General features: G+C 37.8%; 1 pseudogene; it reads right to left on the bottom strand.

Annotated features, from left to right (window-relative positions):
• Positions 1-699: 699 nt before the first annotated feature.
• LOC131763673 (jupiter microtubule associated homolog 2-like) lies at positions 700-13,329 on the bottom strand (annotated as a pseudogene).
• Positions 13,330-14,915: the final 1,586 nt, after the last annotated feature.

Here is a 14,915-nt window from a genome sequence, read left to right as displayed (position 1 = left end):
AAGGAACAATTCACAAACAAAACTGCCTGTAAAGAGCCCCAAACCAGTCTCTCCTGGATGAACGGGAGAGATTTTTACATGAGATCTGGCCAAGGATTGAGAGGGTAGAAGCGGGAAACCTCGGGAGATCAGGGTGCAAAAATCTTTCCATAAAGCGTAAGACTGAGAACAACATTTTGTGGGTTTTTTTGACAGCTGCTGAGGAAAAGCAGTGAAGATGTTTCAAGAAAATCTGTGGAAATGAAGCGAAAAACACTGAGGCCGAAGTCGCAGGAATGGAGACCATGTCCATGAAGGGATACCCACCCCGCCAGGGTTTCAGGGTGTCTTGCTCTTCTATCCCACAGCAACGGACACGTGGTTTTTGGTTTTCTTTCAAAGGCTTTAAACTCTGCTACTGTGTTATTGATTCCTAGATACCCAGGTAGCCAACACACGAAGGAAACGAAGAGCCCACTCCTCAGGCGCACCTGGCCTGGCACCGCCTCCCCGCCCACCCACCGGAGAGCTCCTCCCACACCAGGCATCACATTTCCTCCCTTGGTTTCCGGGAGGCGAGGTCTCGGGCTTCACGTGATGTCTTCAGGTGTCCACCCAACAGACCCTCTCCCCACCCCGCTCTTTCGGGCTAAAGAAACTACAACTTTGAAATCCTATCTCTCGAGTTTCTTGCCTGACTCTGGGGGACACAGCAGCGTCTCAGTAGAAGGAGACGCTAGACTTGCCTCCAGTCGGGTTCAGGGCTTTGTTGTGGGAGCGAAGCCTCGGGCTCAGCCTGGGCTCATGGCTGCCGATGGCAGGCGCCGGCTGCTGGGCGCGGGCTGCTCCTCTCGGGCCAACTGGAGCGCCCGGCTCTTGTCTGGGGGAGGCGCTGGCTGCGGCTCTGAGGTCCGGTGAGTCCTCTCCCTCACACAGGAACACGTGGTCCTTGGGATTGTTGGGTGTGCCATGGGTGAAGCAGCAGCGACTGGGGAGCCAAAAATGTCACTGGTCTTCCCACCAGGGGCGTTCAGACTGTCGAGTCTGCACAGGCCTGGATTCGTCAAATATACCACTTCCTTTCCCCCCAGGGGGCCTGGTCCTTTTGGGTATGTTCTGAGGTTCTTCATGAGTCCAAAAATATTAGATGCCATCCTGTTAAGGCCTGCGTGGAGGTGCGGCTGCTTCTGGACGATCGCTCGGCTCTCCTCCCGGGGGCTTCATAGCCTTGGCGCCGGCCCCGCCTCCCTCGCTCTCCGGCGCCAGGAACGTGTCTCCCGCCACGCGGAGGCTCCCGCCCCTGTGGTTTTCATTTTAATTTGTTTTTTTGTTTGTTTGTTTTTTGCAATACGCGGGCCTCTCACTGTTGTGGCCTCTCCCGTTGCGGAGCACCGGCTCCGGACGCGCAGGCTCAGTGGCCATGGGTCACGGGCCTACCTGCTCCGCGGCATGTGGGATCTTCCCGGACCGCGGCACGAACCCGTGTCCCCTGCATTGGCAGGCGTACTCTCAATCACTGCGCCACCAGGGAAGCCCATTCATTTTAATTTGTATGTCCCTGATCACAAATGATTTTGAGTGCCTTTTCATGTGCTTATTGTTCAGTTGAATATCTTTTTTTGGAAATTGCCTGTTGTAATAATTTATCCATTAAAAAAATTAGACTATTCATAATTTTATTGTTTATTGTAGGAGTGTTTGTATAATCTGACTATGTTTTTGTCATATAAATGTCATGAATATTTCTCCTTGCATTAGGTTTATCTCTTCATTTTTAAGGGAAATCTTTTCATGAGCAGAAAATTTCCAATTAATCCATTTCACTTCTGCTAAAAGTTGTGTGGTTTTGTTTTTTTGTTTTTGTCCTTACCAAGAAATCTTTGCTTACTCTAAGGTTATTAGGATATTACAGTATGGATCCTTTTAGAAGTTTTATGGTTCTGAATTTTCAATTTAGGCTTATGACTTATCTCAAATTAATCTTTGTGTATGGTTTGAAATTGGGGTCTACTTTCATATTTCATATAGATATTTAGTTGTTTAATCAACATTTGTCAAAAAAACCTCTTCTTTCCCTATTTATCAAATGGCTAGATATGTGAGTCTGTTTTTAGACTCTATTCTGTTCATGAATCTATCTTACACCAAAATCATACTTAGTTATGTAAATTTTGAAATCAGTTCATGTAATTTCTTCAACTCTTTTTTTTTTAAGATATTTTCTAGGTTCTTTGCATTTACATAAGAATTTTAGAATTTCTCACCAATTTCTACTAGAAATCCTTTTAGGATTTTGTTAGGGATTGTGTTGAATCCATGGGGCAAATTAGAGAAGGAACATCTTAAAAATATTGAACCTTCCAATACATAAAATGGTAAATCTATCCCTTTGGGTCTTCATTAATTCCTTTGGGCAATGTATTCTATTTTTCAATATACAGATTGTGCATATATTTCATTGGATTTAATAAAGTACTTCGAAAAGTTACTTTTAATGGTATTGTTTATTGCTAGTAGATAAAAATACAAGTCATTTGTATATATTTATTTTGAATCCTGTGATCCTGAGCAATTCACTTATTAATTTTAGCCATTGTTTTGTAGACTACATAGAGTTTTATACATAATCATGGCATTTTCACATAAGGACAGTTTTGCTTATTCCTAGATTTTAGGTTTTTTATTTATTTTTAAGTATTTTTACTTTATTGCACTGGCTTGGACATTCAATACAGTGCTAAACTGAAGTTGTAAAAGTGAATATCTTGACCTTTTTTCGTATCTCAGGAGAAAAGGGCTCAATATTTTATTAAGTGTGATGTCAGCATTAGGCTTTTCTTAAATTCCCCTTATTGGATTAAGGGGAAGTTTCTTTCTATTCTTAGTTTGATGTATTTTTTTTTTTAAATCATGAATGGGTGTTGAATTTTGCCTTTTTTTTTTTTTATGTCCTCCTAAGAAAGTCATATGGCTTTCTCTTTTATTCTGTTAATGTACTGAGTTACATTGATTTTTGAATGAAACACTAGACTAAATTTCTGGGCTAAATTACCTTTGCTATAATATATTATCCTTTTTATACACGGATTGATTGAATTCATTAATATTTTATTATGAATTTTTGCATCTGTGTTTGTAAGAGATGTTGGTCTGATATTTTTCTTATAATATTTCACCACAAAGTTATTTTGGTTTTATAAAATGTATTGGGGGAGTGTTCTCTCTTCCACTAATTTCTGAAAGTTTGTGTATAATAGGTATTATTTCTTCCTTAAATACTTGGTAGAATTCAACAGTGAAGCTATCTGAGCCCATGGTTCTTTGTAGGAAAAAAATCATATTAATTTCCTTTACAGTTATCGGTATTTTGTACTGTTTATTTTTTTGTGTGTATGTATCTGATGAAATTTTCCATTTACCTAAGTTGTCAAATTTATTGGCATAAAGTTGTTCAAAATATTCACTTATAGTCATTTTAATGATTACAGTGTCTCTAATCATTTCTTCCTTCTTATTCCTGCTGTCGTTGTGTTCTCCTTTCATGAAACTACGGCAGGCCAACATTTTAGCTTGCAAGGAGGGAATGCTCTCACAGTCCTTGACAGTAACCTGGACAAATTTTTCAGGAGTCCAAGATTTGACTGATTTAAAGTTAATAATGATTCATTTGTTATTTGTTATATAACATTTTACCAAATGTTATATTCATTTGTTATTTCATTTTGTTATTTTATTTTATTTGTTATTTGTTATTTTATTTTTTTTTCCAGCTATCTCAATCTGTTAATACTTGTACAGTATTTGTAAATTCCTTGCTGCAAAGTAGTCCTCAGAGCTAGTATTTAAAGAAGCAAATGTGTTCATTTCATTGATAACTAAAAATTAAATACACAATACACTGGGAGGTACTTCAGTATTTCCACGTTGAAATTACCTACCCCATTACTTAAAATAGATTTTAATCTATTGAACTATTCAAGAATTATTGAGAGCCCTATTAAGCCAACTCTTGTGGAAGGTGCTGGAAATATAATGAGAAGTAAGACACAGTTCTTGCCCTGAAGGAGCTTACAATTGAGTATTGAGAAAGACGTGTTACCATGATATGATGGCTTAATCTAACAAGTGATATGATAAAAGTGGGCACAAGAGACAGAAAGAGAGGACTTAACTCAGTCTTATCTAGGACAGGCTTCTAGGAGGAAGTGTCATATAAATTCAATTCTGAGGAATGAGTAAGAGCTAGCTAAGCCATTCTCAGATTCCTGTCCCTCAGAGACTGCACAAATACAATCTGTCTTCATTATTCACAGTCTCTATTTGCAGATTCGCCTACTTGCTAAAATATGTTCATAACCACAAAATCAACGTCATGGCATTTTTACAGTCATTCACCGCCATGTGCAGAGCAGTGAAAAATCTGAGTGGCCCAATGCTTGTGCCTCTTCCCAGTTAAGATCAAGCAAGGCGATCTCTGCCATCTTCTATAAGGTCTCCTACTGTAAACAAGTGTTCTTTTCATTGTCTATTTGGTGCTGCAGTTTTTCCGCATTTTGGTGTTTTTTGATGGTGATTTCGTTGTTTACAATGGCCCCAAGCAAAGTGCTGAAGTGCGTCTAATGTTCCTAAGTACAAGAAAGCTGTGATGTGCCTTTTGGAGAAAATATATGTGTTAGACAGACTTCTCTCAGGCATGAATTATAGAGCTGTTGGCCACGAGTTCAATATTAATGAATCAATATATATTAAACATGTTGTTTTTAATGAGTAATACACATAAAACAAATTTATGTATTGATTGGTTGATAAAAAGTTTGTGGCCAGAGGCTTGCAGGAGCCTAAGCCTGTGTTTCCCCAGGAGAAATGGTTCAGTATTCACTACTTCTGTGTTTGCAGTGACTTTATAAAATATAACTACTGTAAATAGAATCAACTCTAAATATTTTCTGTTTTAAGCACTAAGTTTTGAGATAATTGGCTATGCAACAATAGATGACTAAAAGAACATATAAAGTCCAATGATGTAGCCTTTTTATAAGGCCTATATGATCTGACAACTAATACACCCTTGAGGAGTGTGTCTAATGTCTAGCCAAAAATATTTTAGTACAGAATGAATGTGTACATTTGCAGGTGAATATTCATTCTTTTTTGTTGGAATTGGCATAGCTCTGTAGACTATTTGGAGCTACTGTGTTTTGAGATATTCTGAATTGTTTTCTATTTGAAAGTAACAATGTATCAAGAGTTGGCCACATCCAGTGCCTTCCCACAGATCTCTTTTAGCAATGTATTGTGAACAACATACCAATATTAGAAAATACCAGTTTTGTGGCTTTTCCATTGTATAAATCAATTTTAAAAATCAACCAAGCAAGGTTACACTGGCTATGTGTGAAAAGGAATGTCTTGACAACCTAAGATCCCTGCTTGGTTTGCATTCTCCATGATTATACTTGTTTCATACTTGTTAAGACAATGATGATTACTTAAGCTACAGAACTTTACCTAGCTCTTTTGAACACACACAGGTGTAGGGTGAGCCATTAAAGAAAGATTAAACTGTTGCCTCCTTATTAGAAAGTCCCGTTTATTTTGTTAAAAGGTACCAGATTATGTATAAAAATAGAAAATAGCTGAATTGGGCTCAGGCATTCTGCTGGGATTAGATGAATGGCAGCTGCAAAACCATTGTGAGATGCAAAAGCACATTTTAGCTTTCGCTGAAAAGACTGTGGCTCTCACTTTCCTTGTAGCTCTGGCCCATGTCTTGCTGCCAGCTCAGCTATTAAATTACTGTGATATCGGAAAACAGGCTGGAGCTGGCTGTGTTGATAAGGAAAATAATTTAGGAAGTCCCTGTGCTCGCTCCTAAGAATGGCGCCTTCAGTGGATAAAGAATAATCATCATAATATTCAAGTATATGAGGTGCATAATCAATATCTTAAAAGATGTATGAAAAATAAAGTATCTTACTATGATATTAAATATTTACTGAAAATTTATAAAATTGTTCATTTCATAGACAGCACTGGTTCTGATGCTGGTTTTCTGTGGGGACAGGGATAATAGGAATCAAGTTGTTATTTGACCCAGAAGAGATATGAATACACAACATACATTCTTTTCAGTCTAAGAGATAACTCAAAAATCTATACATCAGATCTTCTGGGATTCTTTTTGTGGGGTTCACAAATATTCAAAGATTTTAGAACTTGAACACAGCCCCAGGGATCTCCACACTGACTTACAGCCTTTGTAGTCTCCAATATTGCTCTGAGAATCACAAGAGATGTAACTTAATTTGAAACTTAGTTCTGCTTAGACACAAAGTCACAGTTCTTGCCTTCTTCTACTGTGGAAATGGGAAGAAGGGCCTGAGAAGAAATTAATCAAGTATTTCTATTCCCTTCCTGGCCACCAACTCTCCCCCACCCCCACCCCCTTCCCTCAGGTTAATAATTCCCACTGGGGGTAAGGAGTTGTGGCAAAGAGACATTCAGTTCATTAATTCAGAAAAATAAATGAACCAATGTTTATGAAAATAGTCAATTTTGGAATCGGGGAGGGGCAACTCTTAGGTGTACCCATTTCAAATTTCTATGTTTTAAAAGTTTCAATAATGTTCATATTTCTTTTAAGCATTGTACTTTTGAGCACAAAATGGTTTAAATAAGATTTTAATTTCTCTAAATAATCCTCAAGGAGACTAAAATAGAACTGTATTCTGTGCATTACAGTTTAATAGATGTGTTATTATTTAAACTGACTGCAGTTGTATTTGATTTTTTTTCATATAATTAGATTCAATCTAGCCTTTTGGTCTAGCCTACTGGTAATTTTCTTCATTGGAAAATCTGTTAAAACCTTTGATCTCTTTTTGAACCTCCCCATTAATCAGTTCAGTTCACTGATCTGATTCTAAAATATAAGCATATGAAAAGACTGAAATAATTGGTTAGCTTTGAATTACACAAGTTCATCTGGATAGAATCTATGGAGACAATAGGAAAGCTGAAAAGAGTGTGAAAGCATTTCCTTTAGTGGTTTCTTTATGCTGGAAAGAATGATACATTTGTATTTATCTCTGAAACAAAAAGTCACCAACACAAGATTAGGAATTAATATTTTCTTATGAGAAAGATGTATAATTTACATATAGGTTAGTTTACCTTAACAAAAACGAATTTTAACTCTCACTTTTTAAAAGATGAGAAATATTTGGTGAAATGCCTTAAACTCCATTTTAATTTACTGTTATGACCAGATATATACATATATAGTTCATTAAATACAGGGAAAAAAGAAAAAAAATTAATGATGTTAACAATTAATTACTTGTGTTTTAAGGATAAAATCCATTGACAGTTTTTTAAAATTAATAAGCTTAATTTTTTTAGAGTAGTTTTAAGTTCACAGCAAAATTGTGTGGGAAGTACAGAGAATTCCATGTATTTCCTATTTCCACACACCCACAACCTTCCCTGCTATGGACATCCCATAGCATAGTGGTACATTTGTTACAATCAATGAACCTATATTGACACATGATTATCAACCAAAGTTCATAGTTTACGTTACAGCAAGACAAACATTTTCCAACATATATAACATATACACCTTCATACATGCATTTCTTTATTCATGTGATATCCAAAATTTTAGAAGCATGTGCACAATTTATTATCAAATTGTAACAAAGACTGGAGAGTGTTTTGATCATTCTGGAAAGATGAAGCTCAGTATAAATACAACCTTGGAAATCATCCAGAGATTGTGGCAATATCTTTCTTCTAAATAGTTAGATATCCTTTCATTAAAGATCCCAAGTACTCTTAAAGGGTTCTTGTGACAAGTATAGTGCAAATGCTAGACAGGGACCAGAGGGGGTATGTTTTTCCATATTGAAGTGGTCCTCACCCACTTTGAACTTATCTCTTGCAGGAAGCATAGCGTGTGTGGTGGTAGTGGGGGGGAGTGTCTGGAAACTGTGCTGCACATGTGGTGAGACAGCCTGAAGCAACTGCTATTTGGCTGTTTGTTGAGTCCCTGCTCACATTATTTAAAGTTATGTAAACTGGTGTTGGGGAATATTGTGTGGCAGAAATCTTTTAGTTAATTCCTAACTTAGGACCAGTTGATACTGAGTCTGTGATTGTGAAGCAGTCAGTCAGATCCCTGAGTCTAATTAACTCTGGTGGACCTGACAAAATAGTTCCATGAACCTTACAATGAAGGGCCAGACCATGGATCATTATGAAGTCTGACTCTGTTATGAACTGAATGTTTGTGTTTTTCCTAAATTCATGATGAAATCCTAGTGCCCAGTGTGACAGTGTTAGGAGACCAGCATTTGGGAAATGATTAGGTCATGAGGGTGGAGCCCTCATGAATGGGATGAGTGCCCTTAGAGAAGAAACCCCAGAGGACTCTCTAGCACCTTCTGCCATGTGAGGACACAGTGAGAAGGTAGCCATCTGCAAATCAGAAAACAGGTCCTCACCAGACACTGAATCTGCTGGCGCCTTGATCCTGGACTTCTCAGCCTCCAGAACTGTGAGAAATAAATGTTTATTGTTTAAGTTGTCAGTCTAAGGTATTTTTGTTATAGTACCCCAAAGGACTGAGACATTTCACCTACACAAACAACCAGTAATCCTAGATCAACTTCCTGTTTTTAAAATCTCAATCTGCAAACTTAAACCAGGGCATATATAACTCCTCCAGTGCTCAATGGATGTTTCATAAATGTAGTAACATAATGTACACAAGTGGTTAAGCAAACAGGTTTGGAGTCATATACATCTGGGCTTTAATCAGAGCCCTTCTTTTATTAACTGTGCAACCTGAGGAAAATTGCCTAAAATACTCTGGTTCTCAATTTATCTATAGGATAATTTCTACTTGATAGATTATAATGCAAATAAATTATTTGTATGTTAAATGAAAGAATGAATATTGCCCCTGATTAATTAATATCAAAAAGTGGGCACTTTGTAAGAGTTATTTTCCCTTTAATCCATCTTTCAGGTTACTAGTTTATTTTTGAATAGTTATCTTTATGGCACAATGAAAGAGATCCCTGTGGGCAGTGCATTTCTGAGCATTTCTACATTATATCTACAAGATATAAATAATAATATAAAGTGGCTCAATATGACATCATGAGGAGGAGTCTTTTTATCTCAATATTATTACTGCAATTACCTCAGTCATTTGAAAAATTAATTCCTAAATTCAACAAGGCCCCTACTTCATGACAGATTTCAAGACAGATTGCTCTTCAGGAGTGAATGGGGTGATTTTACTACCTTTCATGCTATTTCAGCTGTCGATATAAAGCACCATAATTTTTCAAACTTTATATATTTACTCTTGATGATACTTTCAAAAATTTCCAAGTTGCTTTTCTATGTATTCAGTTCATGATGTGATTTTTAATATGGGACATAAATTCTTCCATTTTGTCCCCCAGGATACTGAATATTGACAGGGATGACAAGTTGTTTTGCCAGTGACTTGGTGAGTTCAAATAAAATAAAGTTATGTTTTGGCCAGTTGCCATTATACTCCACCATCACTATAACTGAATTAATCCCCCTAAAGGATTATAGGTTTGAATTTGCATGGAAAAATTTTAAAAAGTCAAGAACTTTGGGCATAGCACTTCTTTCCATTTCATCTGTTTTGAAAAATTTTATTATAGAAATTTTAAGCATAAAAATGGGAGAGAATAGTATAAATGAATCCTTATGTTCTATCACCCAGCTTCAACAAATATTGACACTTTACTAATCTCATTTTATCTCTCTTCTCTACTTTGTTTTCCTGGAATATTTTTTGAAATCCAAGATATTATATCTCATGTCATTTCCCAGTAAATACATTATCTCTAATAAGTAAGGACTTAAAAAATCATGATGCCATTTTCATGAACCTAGCAAAATTAAAATCATTTATATCATCTAGTATCCAGTCTGTGTTTTCATTTTTTCTATTTTCCCCAGATTGTCTGTTTTATGGTTTTGTCCAAATCAACATCAAACAAGTTTCACACATCACATTTGTATCTTTGTGTTAAGACTCATAAACTATAGATCCCCTTTTGTATTTTAATTTTTAATTTGTTTTTCTATCTTCAAATTGACTCTGTAGAAAGCAAGTGAAAAATCTTCAAAGGATTGTATTTCCCATAAGACAGTGTAATTAGTTGGAGCACACAAATATTAGGATTTCTCTGTAAGATAAAGCTCTGAATACAGAAAACACTCATTTATTCAAGAAGTAGTTTGGGGGTGTTTACTCTGTGCCAGGTAGTATGCATAACTGGGATAGAATGTTGAGCAAAACTGATACAACTTGTGCTCTTCTGAACTGAAGTATCAAGCAGAAAGAGAGACATGGAATCCGACATGTAAGATGCGGAGTGTAATAGACTAGTGTATAATGGTGTGTAGCAGGGCACTATGGGAGTATATAAGAGAGAACCTGACCCAGTCTAGAGTGGAGGAGTATTAGGACAGAATTGTGTCCCCCTAACTTGATATGTTGAAGCTTTAACCCCCCACGTGACAATATTTGAATATAGAGCCTTTAAGGAAAGATAAAATGTGGTCATGTGGTTGGGGCCCTTATCAATAGGACTGGTGTCCTTACCATAAGAGGAAGAGATACAGAGCTCTCCTTTTGTTCCATGTGAGCCTGTGCAGAGAAAAGGTCACGTGAGGACACAGCAAGAAGATACTGTCTGCGTACTGAGGGGAGATTCCTCACCAGAAGCCAACTTGGCTGGCACCTTGATCTTGGACTTCCACCCTCCAGAACTGTGAGAAAACGAATTCTGGTTGTTTAAGTCACCCAGGGTGTGGCATTCTTTCATGGCAGCCTGAGCAAAACAATGCAAGGAGTAACAGAAAGCAGCAGTGGGGCTCCTAGCTTACCTCTCAACCATAAAATGCAGATCTGAGAGAACTCCTCAATTCATTCACCAGTAAATCCTGATTACAAATCTACTATATCAAGGGCTATGCCAGGATGTGTGTTGGTGGAACAAACTGTGGACTCTGCCCTCATGAGGTGCATCCTTTAGTAGCCATCTAGACATTAAACAAATGACATCAGGTATAAATGCATCATTATGTTGAACCCGGTGAAGGGGAAGGGCAGAGTCCTAGAGGAAAAATTAATGGGTTGCTTTGTGGGTAGGAGGAGGTATGGAGGTGGGGAGGGGAATATTCATAAGTCTGGGGAAAGCCTCCAAGAGGACGGGGCATTTTAAACAGAGCTTGAGAAATGAGCAGGAATTTAGGTAAGGTTCACAAGAAGAGCATTCCAAGCAGAGGAAAGAGCCTGAGGACAGAATAAGCTTTGATACATTCAAGAAACAGAAACAGGATCAGAATGCATGGAGTGTAATAACAAGAGAATAAAGAGCTGCGAGACAAAGCAGAGGAGGGAGGATCCGGCTCCTGCAAGGCCTAGGGAGGCATGCTTGGAATATGGCACATAATGCAGTGGAGACCCTGAAGGGGAGAACACAGGCAACTACTGGTCTGAGAGAGGGATTAAGAAAATCACTCAGGCTGCTGAACGGAGAAGGATGCCCAACCATACAAAAGAAAGCACAAGATGAAAGGAATGAAAAGAGAGGGGAGGTTAAGTGACTAGAGCAGCTCACATCTTGGCAGAAACTAAGGATAAAAGAGGCATGTCTTTTTCAACATTTTCTTTAGCACGGGTACCTCTGCCCAGAAGCACCTAGAACATGGTTAAAGAAAAACCGCTCCATCCTGGCTAGTCCCACTTTATATTTATGATTATACCCTCAAAGCAGCCTTGAGAGCTTTCTGGAAACGCTATTGCATTTCTCTTGTCCATTCATTTTTTTTCACTCTTCTAGATCAGGGGTCAGCAAGCTACCTTCTGTGAGCCAAATACATCGCTGCTTGCTTTTATAAATAAAATTTTATTGACACAGTCATGCTTATTTGTTTTATGTGTTGTCTGTGGCTGCTTTTACAATGTAACACAGAAGTTGTGGCTGTGACAGAGACTTTATCTTTCACAAAGCCTAACATATTTGATATCTGGCTCTTTGGGACAAATGTTGGCTGACCTTTGTCTGAGATGGCTCTTACATATATTTCTGTGTCTGCAAAACTTAAACCCTCCTTCCCCTCTTTACTCTCAGCTGAAAACCTTGCTTTTTATTTAAAAAAGACAGTAGAAAAATGCATAGGAAAAATTTCACATTCTTCTAACACCAAGTATATATCTTCCTTTGGACACTATCCAATTTCCCCTTTTTCTGTTCCCTTTTGATCTTGTTGACGTGGATGAGAATCCCTTGAAAGAGTAATCTACATTTACTGTCTATATTTCTACTTCTTCCATTCCGTAATGAAATCTTGCCATCACAATATTTTTGTCAAGCCCCATAATGACTTCTTTCAACCCGATTCACTGGTCAATTGTAACTTGCCTTCTAAGCAGCATTTGACAAAATTCATCATTCTCTCTCTTGAAGAAATTTTTTTTTTTTGCGGTACTCGGGCGTCTCACTGTTGTGGCCTCTCCTGTTGCGGAGCACAGGCTCCGGACGCGCACGCTCAGCAGCCATGGCTCACAGGCCTAGCCACTCCGCGGCATGTGGGATCTTGCCGGACCGGGGCACGAACCCGTGTCCCCTGCATTGGCAGGCAGACTCTCAACCACTGCGCCACCAGGGAAGCCCTGAAGCAATTTTTTAATGTAGCTTCTCAAAATCTGTCGATCATTCTCTTACTCCACTATCTTCTGGCTTTTGTTCTTTTCCAGGGTTTATTTTTTTTCCAACCTTTGCCCCAAAACATCATTGTCCCAAGACTTAGTTCTCTCACCTTCCCTTTTTACACACAATGTTATCAGTTTTATCCAGTCTCTTACAGTAAATGCCATCTCTGTATTGATTTTTCCCATGTTTACTCCTTGAAACCCCAGATTTATATTTTCCTGTTGGACTGTATAGTTGATATTCAAAAATTAAAATTTTTCCAAATGCAAATTCTTGATTTTTTTTCCTAAAATCTACTCATCTTTATTTTGGTGAAGGCACTTCCATTCTTCGAGTTGCTCAGACCAAAAGCTCTGAAGTTTTGGGGGGGCTCTCTCTTTCTCTCATATCCTAAAATCAATCCGTCAGAAAATCCTATCAGATTTGTTAAAAAAATGTATCTAGTATTCAACTACTTCCCTACATCTACTTTGACCACTTCATGCAAGCCGCCATCATCTCTTATCTGGATTGTTATAATATCCACTTCGATGGTCTCTCTGCTACCAACTCTTTCTCTCTGCCATCTGTTCTCCATTCAACTGCCAAAATGATACTATTTAAAACTCGAACCTCTGTTAGAGGCTCCACGGAGCTCCATATAAGAACCAAATCCTTACCTTGTAAAATACAACTACAACAAATAACAAATAGCTTATTCAAATTAAAAATTATTGGAAATAATCAAGGGTCTTTTACAAAGATATGGGCAAGGTAAAAAGGGAACTTCAGGAGATAGTGGAAATAGTGCAGGATCATGGGATTATTGACAGCAGAGGTCATTACAGTCCTTAAACCTGAAGGAATGAGGGAAGGAAATTATTATTGGCAGCTGTAGGCAAAGGATTACCTGTCAGGAGTCGTGACCTGCAGTGTAGAGGTAGAGCCAGCCTGAGGTAACCAAGCACAGAGAGGTCTGGGAGATTAAATACCTCAACTTCACTCTTCTCCTTCCCTCTGATTTCCTCTCATGCCTCTTATTGGCCAAATCCAACCTAAAGCCAAAGGGTAAGGCAGCCCACTGATATGATTCATAAAGGGGCACAGATAATGGAACAGAAGTGACATGAATGCTGAGATGAAATCTCTCTAAAAAATGTTAATATACGAAAAAGTAAGAAATAGAACAATGTACATGAGTGAGCCATTTCATAAAATTTGCTAAAGAAGATAATTACATGGATATACATGGATATTCAGAGAGGTTTATGTGTGTTTGTATGTGAGTATCAATATTTAGGATTTACATTTTATTTTTTTTCTGGAGAGGCCTATAGTAACTATTTAACTGTGGTAAATAGAAAAGAATGTTTGGAATTATATATATATGAGGTAAAAAGTATATGAGGTAAAAAGTTTTATTTTTAATTTGACATCTCTAAGATTTTTAATTTACTAACCACATGCATATTTTTCTTTCTAAAAGCCATAAACTTTAATGATGTCCTCAAATATAATAAATGAAAAATGGATTCTATATTAAATTAATTTTTTAAGACTCTAGTTATGGGCTTCCCTGGTGGCACAGTGGTTGAGAGTCCATCTGCCGATGCAGTGGACACGGGTTCATGCCCCGGTCTGGGAGGATCCCACATGCCATGGAGCGGCTGGGCCCAGGAGCCATGGCCGCTGAGCCTGCGTGTCTGGAGCCTTTGCTCCGCAACGGGAGAGGCCACAACAGTTAGAGGCCCACATACCATAAAAAAGACTCTAGTTATGTGAATGACAATGTGTGAATTTATATAGTTCTAGAGAGAGTTGTGGAAAGACATATAAATATTTTTAAATATATTTTTAAAAAACAAGCTTACAGTGACAGAACTTTCTAGAATAATTTATAGAATTATAAGCAGGTGAGGAAATCATTATTAATACACTCTTTTGAGAAAACCAATGGAAATTCTAAATTGCTGATTGTGGCACTTCAGCAGAGAGATTGGTGGGAAAATATCTAATTTACATTTAATTTTTGAAGAAAAACTTAAGAAATACATGCAATACTTGTAGCTACAACTGGCATTCACATTTGGAATACTGCAAAGTTCCATTATTTCAGCAGATTTCACCTCAGCCTATCACTGAAATCACCAAGACCTCATGTGCTACCAGGAAATAGAAGATATA

The sequence above is a fragment of the Kogia breviceps genome, chromosome 1, assembly GCF_026419965.1.
Source record: "Kogia breviceps isolate mKogBre1 chromosome 1, mKogBre1 haplotype 1, whole genome shotgun sequence".
NCBI lineage: Eukaryota > Metazoa > Chordata > Mammalia > Artiodactyla > Physeteridae > Kogia > Kogia breviceps.
Note: the sequence above shows the minus strand (reverse complement) of the source record. Positions and strands in the feature narration are given on the sequence as shown.